Below are 6,239 nucleotides of genomic sequence, written 5' to 3'. Positions count from 1 at the left end.
GCCTTAAAACCTGGTAGAGGCAGGGCAGGTTGCGCCGTATACCTTGTATTTTCCTGGCCAGCGAACACGCATCCCAGTTCAGTCCCAGCTGAACAGGACCTGTAGCTGCTTCCCATGAGACTCTCCTGGGAAGCAGCTGCACAGCGATGCGATGCACCAGGCGGGACCCGTGAAAGCAAAACAAGGTGCAAAAGAAAAGTGATGTCTGGTCCAGCATTTGTGCATCAGCACCTCCTGGGAAAGAGGAAAGGCTCTCTGTAGTCCTAGTTCTCACCAGACCCCAGATGGTTTTCAGAGCAGCATCGTTTTCTCCCCGTGAGTGGACCCAGCTCTGGGCCGGAGGAGAAGCAGCAGGCTGGGACCCGGCTGCTGGTGGCACCCCGGAGCTCTCCCAGCCCTGCATCCCTCCCTGCCCGTTGAAGGCAGCGGGCTGCCCGTCCGTGGCACTCACAGCTCTGCCGTGCCTGTGTTGTCAGCCATGCGGCGTGTTCACAGCAATCTGCAGAGCAACATCTGGTCGTGTTCCTTCCCTCCCCGAAACATCTGGCCGCTTGGCTAGCGAACAGATACAAGCTGCCGTCTGAGGGCCAGATGCAGGCAGCGCGTCCCCCGCTCCTGGTTTGAAGTGCCGCGGAAAATGGGACCAGGAAGGAGGGGCGGTGTGTGCGGGGAGGCTCCGTTGTCCCGGAGTCTCTCCTTTCCCCGAGGCTGTGGCAGCGGGGCTGCGCTGTCACCCTCCTGCCCAGCCAAAGCTGCTGCTGCAGCGGTGACGGTGGAGGCAGCGGCTGGCAGGGCGGGAGCAGGGCAGCACCGGCTGGGCACGGCCGCGGGGATTCTGGATCCGTCCGTGGCTCTCAGTGCAGCATGAAGAACCAACCACAGCCACAGCACCCCTGTGAGTCCATCCTGAACGCTTCGGGCCTCGATTACTTTTAGACAGCCGTGTTTTTTCCTATTGGTATGGGCAGAAATGAGCCCATGCCCAGCCCTGGGATTAGTTTAGCCAGCTCTGGCTCTGCCTCCCAGAACAGGAGGGGATTTGCTTTCATGGTCACTGGCTGGGAGAGAGCATCCTTTGCTTCGGGCTCTGCTCTCTGGCCTCGCCAGCCAGGGCAGGGGCTCAGCACCACCGTGGGTGCCCAGCGCTGGTGCTCAGCCTCTCGCATGGCCAGTGCTCCACGAGCTTTTTGTCCCAGAACAAACCCAAAGGCAGGGGGGTCACAGATCCAGGGCACGCTCGAGGGGGCAGCCCCACTGCTGGAGGGGGATCTGCAGTGGCTGCTGCTCTGGCCAGTGCTGGAGCCGCCAGCCAGGGAAGTAAGGCTCAGAGGAGCTTTCTCACCACGCTAGACTGACCCTAATCACCTCTATAAGATACATTAAATCACAGCCAACGGCAAACCGCGATCACCAAATCACACATTAATTCAGTGGAATTACTGGCGGGCACGGGAGCCGTTCTCAGGGTGATTTGGGACGCGACTGATTTGGATTTTAAAAAAGTAAAATAAAAAAAAGTAAGGTTAGACAAGGTTTTGCAGGGAGAGAAAAAAAAAATTAATGCCTTTCAGGAGTTACAAAAATGCTGCCTGTGCAATTCATGTATAATTCAATGAATTCCAGAGTAGTTTGAATATTTAAATTATGTATGATCAAAGCAATAAAGAAATCTGCATTTCCTCACTCCAAGCCCCCCAGACATAATGGTCCCAAGTGTCCCCTCCCCAAAAGGCAGCTCCTCGCTTCCACACTCCCAGATCTATTGAGCCTCATCGCTCCAAAGAAATTGAGTTCGACTGGAAAAATACGGCCGTCAAGTGCAACCGCTGTTCTTTAATAAATCCGTGATGCATTGCATCTCCAGCCAGCGCCGTTGCCAGGGCGATGGTCATTGCCGCCGCTGCAGGGCAGGCCTGGGGAGGGGTGATGGGCACGGAGCGGGGGCGAAGGAGCCCCGGCACAGGCACCCCACGCTGCCTGCAGCAGTGCCTGGGGAAGCAAAGCTCCCGCAGGGGAGGACGGTGGCGGGCAGCCGAGCTCCCACCGCCGGCACAAGAGGACGGAGGGGTCTCTTCCCCCACCGCTGCCTTTCTTGGGGTCTGTAGAATTGCAGCTCCGGCTTCGCTGCGTGTCCCCCTGCGTTTCTCCGTGGGCCCGGGGATTGCTGGTCCCATCCTCCCAGCCCCCGTGGATGTGTCCGGCTCCTCTCCCGGCTCTGGGGCCGAGACGCGGCAGCTCCCCTCCTCTGGCTGCTGCCGTGGCCAGCCGGGCCAGGGGAAAAAAGGAAAAAAAAAAAAAACAGCAAAATGCTCCCCCTGCCCCTCCCCCTGCCCCCTCACCAGATGCTGTAAATTTTCATTAGTATTCTGTAATTTAATGATCTATTCCCAAGAGAAAATTAGTCTTCAATTTACAAAAAAATCCCTGTTAATTTAAGCATAATAGTAGGAGAGCGATGCGAGCGTTGGAGCCCCGTCCCGCACCTCCCACTCCGGAGCCTTGCAAAGGGCAATTACGAGGGAGAATTTTAATAATACACTGAAGTCCATTTGAAATCTCCCAACGAAGATTGCGTAGAGGTTCCTGGGGGCAAGAAAAGCAATTTCCTCCTGAAACAAGAGGTTATTTTGAACCAGGCAAACACACCGATTCAGCTGAAGGCGGATGCTGAAAGCCTGGGAGAGGCAGGAACGCACCGGGCTTGCCGTCAGCGCTCACCCGGACGGCGGCTGCCACCGAACCATCCGGCTTGTAAAATGTCAGCCGGCCCCAGGGCCCTGCAGCGCCCTTTGCAGAGCTGCCCCGGGCAGCACGCCCCTCCGCCAGCCGAAACGTGGTCGCTGGCTTAGAGAGGCGCCGCGCCGGCGCTCGTCTGGAGGCGCTGCGGGTCCCTCTGCGCCCAGCCAAGGCTCGGGCTCTGCGCCTGCCTGCCCTGCCAGCGCTGCCCGCCGTGGGACGAGGGCGTCTCGCCCCCCACCTCGCCCTGCTCGTGCCCGGGGTGGTGGGTAAATCCTGAGCGTCAGCGGAAGCCATCCCCTCTGCAGATATTGAGACGGGTGATGGAGGCTTTGCTCATTAGAGGCTGTGGCAAAGGGTGGGTGCTGGGAGTCTCCGTTCCGGGGAAGAGCTGCAAGGGGAGTTCATTAACTTGAAAAATTGGGTCCAGAGGGCTCACTTGTCTCATATCAGTTCACTGTTTTTTCTAGTAATGTGGAAAATGAGGGAAGGGGATACGAGCCTCTTCTCAGTGACCGTTTCTCTGATTTACGCCTTTCTCATTCATGCCCTCTCATTCAAATTGCCTTTAATAGTGTTTATTTTCCATAGGTCTTAAGCCTGTCCGTGTGGACCACAACCCTTTGCTCCCGTGATCCTGCGCTCACGGGACAGATCAGACACTGCTATGCATTTTTTCACCCCAGCAGCTCAGGGGTGCTTGCTAAGGGGCCCATGATACTGTCCTGGTCAGGCCAGGGTGCTCCGAGAGCAAAGCCTGGGGAGGTTGGAGAAGGGGGCTTTCAGCTCTTCATCTACCTCAGCAGCCAAAGGCTGCTGTTGGTGGGACAGGGAATCGTGGGGTTCGGGGCTTAACGCCCTGGCCCTGGCCCAGCCTCGACTCTGGCTACGGTGGGTGCCGCCATCCACCGTAGCCCCGGCGCGGCACGCACCGCAGGGCGCTGCCGTACGGGCTTCCTCCCTGGTTTTCTGCAGGAGCCTGGTTTGTGCCCCCCCCCTCCCGTTGCCTCCCCTCATTCCCCGGGTCGTCGTGGGCAGCGCCTGCTCCGAAACATCAGGCACGGCTGACCCCAGAGCTCCGGCACGACCGCTTGCGCGGGGAGGTGCCAGACGCTCTCCGCATGGAGCGGCTGTAACGTCAGCTGAACCCTTACTTGGTGATTTCCCGTGGTTTTCTGAGCGAATTTACGGCAGAGACGGTTGAAGGACACCCCCTCCTTGCAGGGCAGCCCCTCCCGAGCTGTGCAGATGCAGAATTCCCCGCAGACACGCAGCTGCCTTCCCGAGGCTCGCCCCACGCAGGGGCTCGCTGCCAGACTCATCTGTCTTGAGCATCACGCCTGTGGCAAGCCGGGCTTTCAGCAGTCCCGCTGGCTGCGTGCCACCCCCTCGTCAGCCCTGCGCCTGCTGGTGCACGGACCCGTGCCAGAGCTGGCTGAACTCCCCCGAACGTCAGGCTGAGCTCTCGGTGCCGCCGAGCAGAGGCAGGAGCCACCGTCACGAGCCCTCCCAGAGCCCCCCGAGGCTGCAGCCGGGGCCGGATCGGCACCCGAACGAGGGGCTTTACGGCTCACGGGCTGCAGGCGCTCTGGCTCCAGCCAGCGATGCAGGGCGTGCTCCCGGCGCGCCTCCCTCCACCCCGCCCGCAGCAAAACCGGCAATTAATAAAAAGCGTTAAGAGCAACCACGTTAATTGCGTCGCGCTGTTAATAAGGCAGCGTTGTCAAACCGCAGCCAGTGTCTGCGTGGCAGCCTGGAGCCACCCCCGGCCACGCGCCCCCCGGGCCGCGGCGCGTAAGGGCGTCGTTGCCGCGCCGCGCTGGCCGGGAGGAGGGCACGCTTTTAGCCCAGCTCCCGTGGAGGAGGCGAAGGCGCGGGCTTGGCCGCGGGAGGCTGCCGAGCCCCGGTCGGCGGGTCTGCCTCCCGTCAAACGAGAGTTTAGCGTCTCTGCTAACTGACACAAACGTAAATAATGGTCTCTTCACAGCCAGCCGTTCCCCGAGATGTTGTGAAATTAGAAGGGAAATCTATTTCCTCTTCAAAAAAAAAAAAAAAAGCAAGCGAACTCAGTGTTAAATATAGATATATGATATGTAAATGAATCTGACAACTGAGTGAATAAAAAATGAAGGTTTAAATTATTGAAGGGTAGGAGGAGACGGCGCATGCAAATAGCATTAATGTGGAAAGAGGAAGCTCTCTGAAGAGGGAAAGGAGGTTTTGAAACATAATTATTTCTTTTAAGAAAAGGGCTACACATTAAATAAAAGCCAACAGAACCGCACATATTTATTTCAAAGGGCTTGCTTTCCATCCCGTCGCTTTATTCTCCTGGCTTTTTTTTTTTTCCCCCTGCAAAGCAATGAGAGAAATTGAAGGCTACTGAATTTTTTAGCTTTAATTAAAATAAGATAAATTAACTTTTGATTGCTACACGAGAACAAATGAGTCCCAGAGATGGCCGATCACAGGCTGCTATTGCGAGGGCGGCGAGAAGGTGTTTGCTAATTGATTGGGTGGGAATGGGGCTCTTTGGCCTTCAGAGCCACTGCAATCGCGGCCGGGTTTATCACAGCCCCCTGGAAGCGATGGAGGCTTTCAGCATGATTGCAGAGACCGCGTGGACTTAATTTAAATGGAAAAATACCTGCCTCGAGATTTTGGCCCGCCAGAAGGCGTTAATTACACTTAAGTTGTGAAGGCACTCGGGTCGCTTTCGCTGCCGTTCCGCCGCGCGTTGCCGAGAGCGCGGGGGCAGGAATAAAAGGGAGCACGGGGCCGGGCTGAGCCGGCTCCTCTGCCCACGACGGCCGCAGGGCCAGGCTGCCGGAGCATTAGCAGTTCAATATTGGAAGTAGAAAACTAGCTGGTTATTTTTATCAGCGGTAAAGCCGACAAGGAATTCTGGCGGAATAGGCACTCTGCGAGCGCAGTAAATGTCTTCATTACCTTCCGCGCAGCTATATTTATGCCTCTCTGACCCTCTTCAGGACTGACAGGGCAGGTTATGGGTTTCCTTTTCCTAATTCAGTACATGATGGCTTGGGACGAGTTGTTAAAGCTATAGATCAAAATGTCATTTATTAGAAAAGTGCCTCCCCGGGGATTCTTATCCTTCGTTTATTATTTGTCCTGTGCTGGCAGTGTGCTCCGTTCTGTCTAATCTGTCTTTCTAGCTATTTATACAGCCCTCATCACGGCAGCACCTGAGTGCCTCCCATTGCTTAAAAAATGAGGTTTTCTTTCCCGCTCCCTCCCCTGCTCCGCAAAGCCAGTGAGGGCTTCGGGATTTATGAAGAGCGCATGGGATTTATTTTCCCATTCACTTCCCAGATACCAGTGGTGAAGGGCCCACCCTGCCCCCCACGGCGGAGGGGGGGCTCTGGCCCCGGGGCCTCGGCGGGGTGATGTCCAGGAGCTCTCCCCACTGCCTGGGATGCTGCTGTCACAGGTGCTTCGGCGGCGGGTGCTGCGGCGGAGCAGAGACCTCCGAGTGCCCTGGC

The sequence above is a fragment of the Phalacrocorax carbo genome, chromosome 10 (assembly GCF_963921805.1).
Source record: "Phalacrocorax carbo chromosome 10, bPhaCar2.1, whole genome shotgun sequence".
Classification (NCBI taxonomy): domain Eukaryota; kingdom Metazoa; phylum Chordata; class Aves; order Suliformes; family Phalacrocoracidae; genus Phalacrocorax; species Phalacrocorax carbo.
Note: the sequence above shows the minus strand (reverse complement) of the source record.